A 10,205-nucleotide genomic window follows, 5' to 3' on the forward strand; every position below is an offset into this window, starting at 1 on the left:
ATATATCAGCATCAATTATTACTTTCGGATAATAGTATCAAGAAACTGAAGAACTTACAATTCTTTTAAATTCGAAAGCCCCTTGAATGCTCCTTCTTTGATGGTTGCAATGTTGTTGTTGTCAAGATATCTATAGCAGTAAAGAAAGAGTAAAATAGATTATACGGAAAATATTTGTGATACGACATCAAACACTGTTCATACATCTGAATGAAAGGAAGAAAAAGAAGAAAGATAACGAAGAAGAAGAAGAAGAAGAAGAAGGGGAAGAAGGAGGAGGAGGAGGAGGAGGTTGAGTAGGAGAAGAAGAAGTAATAGAAGAAGAAGAAAAAGAAGAAGAAGAAGAGGAAGGAGAATTGACGAGGAGGTGGAGGAGGCGGAGGAGGTGGAAGAGGCGGAGTGGTGGAGGAGGCGGAGGATGGGGAGAGGCAGGGATGTTAGGAGTAGGACAAAGGAAGGGATGACTGAGGAGGGGCAGCTGGGTTAGCAGCAGAAGGAGCAGGAAGAGCAGGAGAATGAGAATAAGAGGAAGAATTGGCTGAGAATGGAAAAGAGGGAGACCAGTGACGAAGCAGAAAGTACAGAGTAGAAAAAGAAGAAGAAAAAGAAGAAGCAGAAGAAGAAGAAGAAGCAGAAGAAGAAGATACAGAAGAAGAAGAAGGAGGAGAAGAAGAAGAAGAAGAAGAAGAAGAAGAAGAGGAAGTAGAAGAAGAAGAAGAAGAAGGAGGAGTAGAAGGAGAATAACAAAAAGAAGATAAGAAGAAGAAAAAAGTAGGAGGAGAAGTACATAAAGAAGTAGAAAAAGAAAAAAAAGGAAGTAGACGTAGGAGAAGAAGAAAAAAGAAGGAGGAAAACGAGGAGGAGAAGTAGAAGAAGAAGAAGAAGAATTAGAAGAACTAGAAAAACAAGGGGAAAAAAAGGAATAGAAGAAGAAGGAAGAGGAAAAAGGAGGAGGAGGAGGATAAAGTGGTAGAAGTAGGAGTAGAAGAAAAACAAGAAGAGGAGGAAGAAGAAGAAGAAAAGAAGAAGAAGAAGAAAAAATTAATAAGAAGGAGGACGAGGAGGAGAGGTAGAAGACGAAGGAAGAGAATAAGAAGAAGAAGAAGAAGAAGAAAGAGAAGGAGCAGCAGGCGAGAGGACGAAGAATAAGAGGATAAAGAAGAAAGAGAAGGAGAAGAAGAAGAAGAAGAAAAAAAAAAGAATAAGAAGAAGAAAAAGAAGAGAGAAAGAGAATGAAAAAAAAAAAATGAAGAGAAAAAAAGAAGAAAATGAAGAGGACGAGGAAGAATAAGAAAATAGAAAAAGGAGCATGAGGGGAGGGGAGAGGAGAATTACAAAGAAAAAAGGAGGAGGAGTGGTTGAGAGAGTTTTAAGAGAAATAAATAAATAAAATAAAGAAGAACAAGAAGAACAAGAAGAAGAAAAACAATTAGAAAGGAAGAAGGAGGATGAGGACGAGGAGGAGGGGAGAATAATAGAATAAAAGAAATAAAAAAGAAAAAAGAAGAGAATAATAATAATAAGAAGAAGAAAAGAAGAATAAAGAAAGAACGGAGGAGAAGACGAGGAGGAGTAGAAGAAAAAGAAGAAGAAAAGGTGGAGGAGAAGAAGGAGACGATGTATAATAATAATAATAAGAAGAAAAGGAGGAGAAAAAGAAGGAGAGAAAGGAAGTAGAAAAAGGAACATATGGGAAGGGGGAGTGGGATAAGAATTACAATAAGTAAAAGAGGAGGAAGAAGAGGAGGAGGAAGAGAATTACAAGAAGAAAATGAAGGAGAAGTGGAAGAGAAAAGAAGATTAGAAGAAATGAAGAAGAAGAAGATAAAGAAGAAGAAAAAGAAAAGAAGAAGAAGAAGAAGAAGGAGAAGAAGAAGAAAAAGAAGAAGAAGAAGGAGAAGAAAAAGAAAAAGAAAAAGAAGAAGAAGGAGAAGAAGAAGAAATTAATCTAGCCACAATGCGGATAAATAACTGCCAGTCGTTGTCATGTCCAGACACATTCAAAGAGATATATCATGAATAGAGTCCAGTAGTTGATTCGTCGATATATTAAGGAAATGCGAAAAAATGTCATCGTTCAGAAGATATATGAAGCAGGAAGAAACGTTGCTTAGTTTCACATCGTATGTAATTGCGAAGAAATATTGAATAATGTTCATTATGTGAAGAAAGAATTTATATGGTAATATAACGAATAAGGGAAGAAGAAGAAGGAGAAGAAGGAGAAGGACGAGGAGGAGGAGCAGGAGGAATGGTGGAGGAAAAAGAAGAAGAAGAAGAAGAAGAGGAAGAAGATAAAGAAGAAGAGGAAAAAAGAAGCACGAGGAGGAGGAGCATGAGGAATGTCGGAAGAAGAAGAAGAAGAGGAAGAAGAAGGACGAGGAGGAGGAGCAGGAGGAATGGTGGAGGAAGAAGAAGAAGAAGAAGAAGAGGAAGTAGAAGAAAAAGAAGGACGAGGAGGAGGAGCAGGAGGAATGGCGGAAGAAGGAGAAGAAGAAGAAGTGGAAGAAGAAGAAGAAGAAGAGGAAGAAGGAAAAGAATGACGAGGAGGAGGAGCAGCAGGAATGAGAATGAGCAGCAGAGGATGAGAATAACAAAAAGAAGAATATAAGAAGAAGAAAGAGGAGTAGGAGTAGAAGTAGATGTTGAAGTAGAAAGTAGTGGTAGAAGAAGATGAAGAAGAAGTATAAGAGGTAAAAAAAGAGTAGAAAAATGAGAAGAAGAAAAGAAAAAGGAGGAGGAGGAAAAGAAGAAGAAGAAGACGCAGAAATAGAAGAAAAAGAAGCGGGAGAGGAGGGGAGGAGGAGAATTAAAAAAAAGGAGGAGGAGGGGCGGAGAGGATTGGGAAGAAAGAAAGAAGAGGAAAAAAGAAGTAGAAGAGGAAAAGAAAAAGGAGGAGGAAGCAATGAAGGGGAAAATTAGGAGTAGAAGAAAAAGAAGAAGAATAAAAAGAAGGAGGAGGAGGAGGAGGAGGAGGAGGAGGAGTTGAAAAAGTTGAAAGTAGAAGAGGATGTAGGAGAAGAAGAAGAAGAAATAAGTAGAAGCGAGAAGAAGAAAAAGAATAAGGAGAAGGAGAAGAAAAAGAAGAAGAATAAGAAGACGAAGAAGGAGAAGAAGAAGAAGAAGAAGAAAAACGAGCAGGAGAGGGAGGGAAGGATGAGAATTACAAGAAGAAAAATGAGGAGGAGGGGCGGAGTGGAGGGGAGAGAATTGTAAAAAGAAAATGAGAATAAGAAGAAGAAAGACCAATTAGAAGAGGAAGAAGAGTAGGAGGAAGTAGAACTAGAAAAAAAGAAAGAAGGAAGAAGAAGAAGAAGAAGAAAAAGAAAAAAAAAAGAGACGAAAAAGAAGGAGGAGAAGAGCAGCAGGAGGAGAGGAAGAAAAGAAGAAGAAGAAGAAGAAGAAGTAGAAGTAGAAGAAGAAGAGGAGAAGAGAAGAAGAAGCAGAAGAAGAAGAGAAGAGGGAAAAGAAGAAAAAGAAGAGGAGAAAAAGAAGGAGGAGATCAGCAGGAGGAGAGGAAGAAGAAGAAGAAGAAGTAAAGAGAAGAAAGAGAAGGAGAAGGAGAAGAAGAGAAGAAGAAGAGAAGAAGAAAGAGTGAGAGAAGAAAAGAAGAAGAAGAAAATTATTGAAAATTATGGCGTTCAAGATGAAAACTAAAAATGTTCTTAAAATATCGGAAAAATTCAGGAGAGAACGAAAAATTTTGGGCATTTTTTGGGCGAGGAGACATGGCTGAAAAATCATGGAATACACGGAATCAGAAATCAACATATTCAATTGCACTCACTCATACGCTTCTTATATTCTATATCAACGACGGAATGCGGTATGCACACTCAATCACACACATATCCCACTCACCCTTGGGGAAATATGGTGAGAGAGATTATTTATTTCATATCGCTTCATTGTCACAAGAATATTAGAAAACACACGCTCACAAGAAATATATCAGCAGTTTAATTGTATCAGTTTAATTGTATCCTAAATCGTGTTCATTCTACAAATTCGAATTGATTTTGTTTGGCGCAGTCTGAAATTTTATACATTTGTGAGCTGATATATCAGCATCAATTATTACTTTCGGATAATAGTATCAAGAAACTGAACGAACTTACAATACGTTTAAATTTGAAAGCCCCGTGAATGCTCCTTCTTTGATGGTTGCAATGTTGTTCCATTGCAGATATCTATAGCAGTAAAGAAAGAGTAAAGTAGATTATATTGAAAATATTTGTGATACGACATCAAACGCTGTGACTTCAGAATGAAAGGAAGAAAAGGCAGAAAGATAACGAAGAAGAAAAGGAAGAAGAAGAAGGAGGAGGAGGAGGAGGCGAAGAAGAAGAAAAAGAAGAAGAAAGAATCAGTAGAAGAAGAAAGGAGAAGAAGAAGAAGAAGAAGAAGAGGAAGAAGGAATAGGAGGGAAAAGGAGGAGGAGGATGGTAAAAGGGAAGAAGTAGTAGCGGAAAAAGTAAAACAAGAAGAAGGAGGAGGAGGAGGAGGAGGATGACAAGTAAATGAAGAAGTAGAAAGAAGAAGAAGAAGAAGGAAGAGGAGGAAAAAGGAGGAGGAGGAGAATGATGGGGAAGAATAAGTAGGAAATATGAAAAAGAAGAAGAATTGAAGGAGGAGGAGGATGAGAATACAAAAAAGAATATAATAAGAGAAGAATGAGGAGTAGGAGGAGATAAATGTTGAAGTAGAAAGTAGTAGAAGAAGAAGAAGATGAAGGAGAAGAAGTATGAGAAGAAAAAAGAGTAGAAAAATGAGAAGAAAAGAAAAAAGGAGGAGAGGAAAGAAAAAAGAGAAGAATTTAGAAGAATACGCAGAAGAAGAATAAAAAGAAGCGTAGAGTCGGGGGGGAGGAGAATTACAAGAAAAAAAGGAGAGGAGGGGCGGAGAGGATTGGGACGAAAGAAAAGAAGAGGAAAAAAGAAGTAGAAAAGGAAGGAAAAAGGTAGGAGGAAGCAATGAAGGGGAAAGTAGGAGTAAAAAGAAAAAGAAGAAGAATAAGAAGAAGTAGGAGGAAAGGAGGAGGAGGAGTATTGAAAAAGTTGAAAGAGAAGAGGATGTAGGAGAAGAAGAAGAAGACATATGTATAAGCGAGAGAAGAAGAAAAACGAATAGGAGAAGGAGAAGAAAAGAAGAAAGAAGAAGAAGAAGATAGAAGAAGACGAAGAAGGAGAAGAAGAAGAAGAAGAAGAAGAAGAAGAAAAACGAGCAGGAGAGGAGGGGAGGAGGAGAAATACAAGAAGAAAAATGAGAATCAGAAATCAACATATTCAAATGCACTCATACGCATTCTTATATTCATAGTATCAACGACGGAATGCGCTATGCACACTGACATCACACATATTCCCACTCACCCTTGGGGAAATATGGTGAGAGAGATTATTTATTTCATATCGCTTCATTGTCACAAGAATATTAGAAAACACACGCTCACAAGAAATATATCAGCAGTTTAATTGTATCAGGCCAAATATTCCAGCTTACAAGTACAGTAAGTATTTCAGGTTTACAGATAGAATGTATGTTACTATATTATTCGAATATATATTTTCCGCTTCCACTTCAGTTGCTCTATTACATAAATAACGGAAGTGAATGACAAAATTCGAAGTTGTGGTGAATAAATCGAAACTCGAAGGAGAATATTGAATAAGAAATGGAGGAGGATGCAAAATATAAAAGAAAGGAATAATATAGTCACATTCACACAGAACTACACTTATATATGAACATACACATATACTTCAGCTAAAAATATTTGATGCAAACATGTAACACTCACAACGTTACCATTTCTAATACAAAATTCATATCAAAATCATTGAAATTTGGGGAACAAAAATGAGTTATTGAGATGCGAATTGAAACAAAGCAACTACAATAAAGGAACATTATATTTTTCCTATTATTTCATTTTCTCTCTCAAATTCTCTCTCTTTCTTCACATTGTCTCGCTCTCTCATATTCTCTTTGTATATTCCTAAATCTTGTTCATTCTACAAATTTGAATTGATTTTGTTTAGTTCAGTCTGAAATATTATACATTTGTGAGCTTATATATCAGCATCAATTATTACTTTCGAAAAATAGTATCAAGAAACTGAACGAACTTACAAGTATTTTAAATTGGAAAGCCCCGTAAATGCACCTTCTGTGATGGTTGCAATGTTGTTCCCTCCAAGATCTCTATAGCAGTAAAGAAAGAGTAAAATAGATTATATGGAAAATATTTGTGATACAACATCAAACACTGTGACTTGAGAATGAAAGGAAGAAAAAGAAGAAAGATAACGAAGAAGAAAAGGAAGAAGAAGAAGGAAGAGGAGGAGGCGAAGAAGAATTAGAAGAAGAAAGGAGAAGAGGTAGAAGAAAAAGAAGAGCAAGAAGGAATAGGAGGAAAAAGGAGGAGGAGGCTGATAAAAGGGAAGAAGATGTAGGAGAAAAAGTAAAAGAAGGAGAAGGAGGGGGAGGAGGAGGAGGAAGAGAATAACAAGAAGAAGATAAGAATAAGAAAGACGAGGAAGAGGAGGAGGAGAAGTAGATGAAGAAGTAGAAAGAAGAAAGGAGAAGAAGAAGAAGAAGGAGAAGAAGAAGAAGAAGAAGAAGACGAAAAAGAAGGGGGGGGGGGAGGGGGAGGGAAAAGAAGAATTGCAAGAAGAAGGAAGGGAAGAACAAGAAGAAAAGACGTAGAAGAAGTTGAAGCAGGAAAAAAGAAGAAGAAGATGAAGAAGAGAAGAAGGAGGAGGAGGGAGGAGGAGGAGAAGGAGAAAAGAATAACAAAAACATCAGTTAAGAAGAGAAAGGAGGAGAGGAGAAGATGTAGAAGAAGAAGAAAAGAGAAGAAGTGCGGAAAAAGGAGGAGGAGTAGGATTAAGAAGGGAGAATAAGTAGGAGAAGATGAAAAAGAAGAAGAAGATGAAGGAGGAGGAGGAGGAGGAGGATGAGAATAACAAAAAGAAGAATATAAGAAGAAAGAGGGGTAGGAGGAGAAGTAGATGTAGAAGTAGAAAGAAGAAGAAGAATATAAGAAGAAAAAAAAGAAATAGAAGAATGAGAAGAAGAAAAGAAAAAGAAGTAGGAGGAGGAAAAGAAGAAGAAGAATTAGAAGAAGCAGAAGAAGAAAAGGAGCAGGAGTGGAAGGGAGGAGGAGAATTACAAGAAGAAAAAGGAGGAGGAGGGCGGAGAGGATTGGGTAGAAAAAAAGAAGATGAAAAAAGAAGTAGAAGAAGGAAGAGGAAAAAGGAGGAGAAGAGATGATAGGAAAAAGTAGGTGTAGAAGAAAAGAATAGAATAATAATAGAAGAAGGAGGAGAGGAGGAGGGTTGATGAAGAAGTTTAAAGTAGAAAGAGAAGAAGAAGAGGAAGAAGAAGAAGAAGAAGAAGACGAAGAAAAAGAAGAAAAAAGAAAAAGGAGCAGCAGAGGAGGGGGAGGAAGAGAATTACAAGAAGAAATAGGAGGAGGAGGGGCGGAGTGGAGGGGGAAGAGAATTTAAAGAAGAAAATGAAGAATTATAATAAGAAAAAAATTAGAAGAGGAAGGAGGAGGAGGACCAGGAGGAGGAGGAGGAGAACCAGGAGGAGGCGGAGGACCAGGAGGAGGAGGAGGAGATATAGGAGAAAAGAAAAGAAGAGAAGAAGAAGAAGAAGAAGAAGAAGAAGATGAAGTAGAAGTGGAAGAAAGAAAAGAAGAAGAAGAAGAAGAAGGAGAAGAAGAAGGAGAAGAAGAAGAAGGAGGAGGAGGAGGCAGAAGACGAAATGACAAAAAGATGATGAAAAAGGCAGAGAATGAAGAAGTAGAATAAGAAAAACAAAGAAGAATAAGATAAGAAGAAGAAAGAAGAAGAAGAAGAAGACGAAAAAGAAGGAGATGGGGGAGGGGGAGGGGAAGAAGAAGAATTGCAAGAAAAGGAAGGAAAGAACATAAGAAGAAGACGTATAAGAAGTTGAAGCAGGAAAAAAGAAGAAGATAAGAAGAAGAGAAGGATGATGAGGATAGGAGGATGGAGGGAAAAAAGAATAACAAAACATAATTTAAGAAGGAGAAATGAGGAGGAGGATAAATGTAGAATAATAGTAGAAGAAGAAGTAAGGTAGGAAAAAGGATAGAAGAGAAATTACTAAGGGATAATAAGTAGTCAGAAGATGAAAGAAGAAGAAAGATGAATGATTAGGAGAATTATTAGGAGAAGAATAACAAAAAGAAGAATATAATAAGAAAGGATGGTAGTAGAGAAGTAATATGTAGAGTAAGAAAGAAGTAGAAATTATAGAAGAAAAAAAAGAACTAGAAGAATGAGAAGAAGAAAAGAAAAGAAGGAGGAGGAGGAAAAGAAGAAGAAGAATTTAGAAGATAGAAGCATAATAAGAATAAAAGGAGCAGGAGTGAAGGGAGGAGGAATTACAAATAAGAAAAGTGATGAGGTAATGTGCGGAGAATTTTGGTAGAAGAAAATACATAAAAAAAATAATTAGAAGAAGGAATAGAAAAGATAGAAGAGGATGAATTGAAAAAAAGTGGAGTAATAAAAAGAATAAGAATAATAAAAGACGAAGGAGGAGAGGAGGATTGGGGTAAGAGAGAATTTGAAATTATCAGAAGGACGAGAGGAAGAATGAAGAAGAAGAATAAAGAAGAATACGAAGAAAAGAATAAAAATAAAAAGGATCAGCAGATGGAAGGATGAGAGACTTACAAAATAAGAAGATATGAGAGGGGCGGAAGTGGAGGAAGAGAATTTAAAGAAGAAAAGAAGAATAATAATAGAAAATATTGGAAGAGGAGGAGGAGGAGGACCATGAGGAGGAGGAGGACCTAGGAGTAGGAGGAGGAGATCTAGGAGAAAAAGAAAGAAGAGAAGAAGAGAAGAAGAAGAAGATGAAAGTAGAAGTGGAAGAAAGAAAGAAGAAGAAGAAATGAGAAGAAGAAGAAGAAGAAGAAGAAAAGAGGGGAGGCAGAAGACGAAATTACAAAAGATGATGAAAAAGCATAGAAGGAGAAGTGATAAGAACAATAACAAAAAGAAGGAATAAGAGAGAAGAAGATAAGAAACGAAGAAGAAGAAAGAAGACGAATAAGAAGAGAAGAAGATAAGAAGAAGATACGACGACTAAGAGAAGACAACATTGAAAATCATGGTGTTTAAGATGAACCTGAAAATATTTTCGAAAATCATGAAATAATTCAAGGATAGAATGAAAAATTTGGGCGAAAAGACATGGCAGAAAAATCAGGGAAATATACGGAATCAGAAATCAACATATTCAATTGCACCTCATACGCATTCTTATATTCATAGTATCAACGACGGAATGCGGCATTCACACTCAACATCACACATATTCCACTCACCCTTGTGGAAATATGGTGAGAGAGATTATTTTTTCATATCGCTTCATTGTCACAAGAATATTAGAAAACACACCGCTTACACAACAAATATATCAGCAGTTTAATGTATCAGGCCAAATATTCCAGCTTACAAGTACAGTAAGTATTTCAGGTTTACAGATAGAATGTATGTGACTATATTATTCGAATATATATTTTTCCGCTTCCACTTCAGTTGCTCTATTCCATAATAACGTGAAGTGAATGACAAAATTCGAATTTTGAATGATAATATCGAAACACGAAGGGAATATTGAAATAAGAAATGGAGAGGATTGCAAAATATAAATAGGGAATAATATAGTCACATTTCACACAGAACTACCACTTATATATGAACATACACATATACTTCAGCTAAAAATATTGATGCAAACATGTAACTCACAAACGTTACCATTTCTAATACAAATTCATATCAAACCATTGAAATTTGTGGAACAAAACTGAGTTATTGAGATGCGAATTGAAACAAAGCAACTACATAAAGGAACATTATATTTTTCCTATTATTTCATTTTCTCTCTCAAATTCTCTCTCTTTCTTCACATTGTCTCGCTCTCTCATATTCTCTTTGTATATTCCTAAATCGTTTCATTCTACAAATTTGAATTAATTTTGTTTTATTCAGTCTGAAATATATATACATTTGTGAGCTTATATATCAGCAATCAATTATTACTTTCGAAAAATCGTATCAAGAAACTGAACGAACTTACAAGTTTTTAAATGGAAGCCCCCGTGAATGCACCTTCTTTGATGGTTGCAATGTTGTTCCCTTGCAGATCTCTATAGCAGT

General features: G+C 36.2%; 1 long non-coding RNA gene across 2 annotated transcripts; it reads right to left on the reverse strand.

Moving 5' to 3' along the window:
- Positions 1-45: 45 nt before the first annotated feature.
- Positions 46-10,195, reverse strand: LOC115227561. Of its 2 annotated transcripts, none has more exons than XR_003883137.2 (4): positions 10,126-10,195; positions 6,133-6,204; positions 4,119-4,190; positions 46-130 (listed from the first exon to the last, which is right to left on the reverse strand). It is a non-coding gene; the product is annotated as an uncharacterized LOC115227561 (long non-coding RNA). The 2 variants fall into 2 exon arrangements; XR_004997100.1 differs by having other exon boundaries at positions 6,133-6,202; positions 10,122-10,153.
- Positions 10,196-10,205: the final 10 nt, after the last annotated feature.

This window comes from Octopus sinensis, unplaced genomic scaffold (genome assembly GCF_006345805.1).
Source record: "Octopus sinensis unplaced genomic scaffold, ASM634580v1 Contig04618, whole genome shotgun sequence".
Classification (NCBI taxonomy): domain Eukaryota; kingdom Metazoa; phylum Mollusca; class Cephalopoda; order Octopoda; family Octopodidae; genus Octopus; species Octopus sinensis.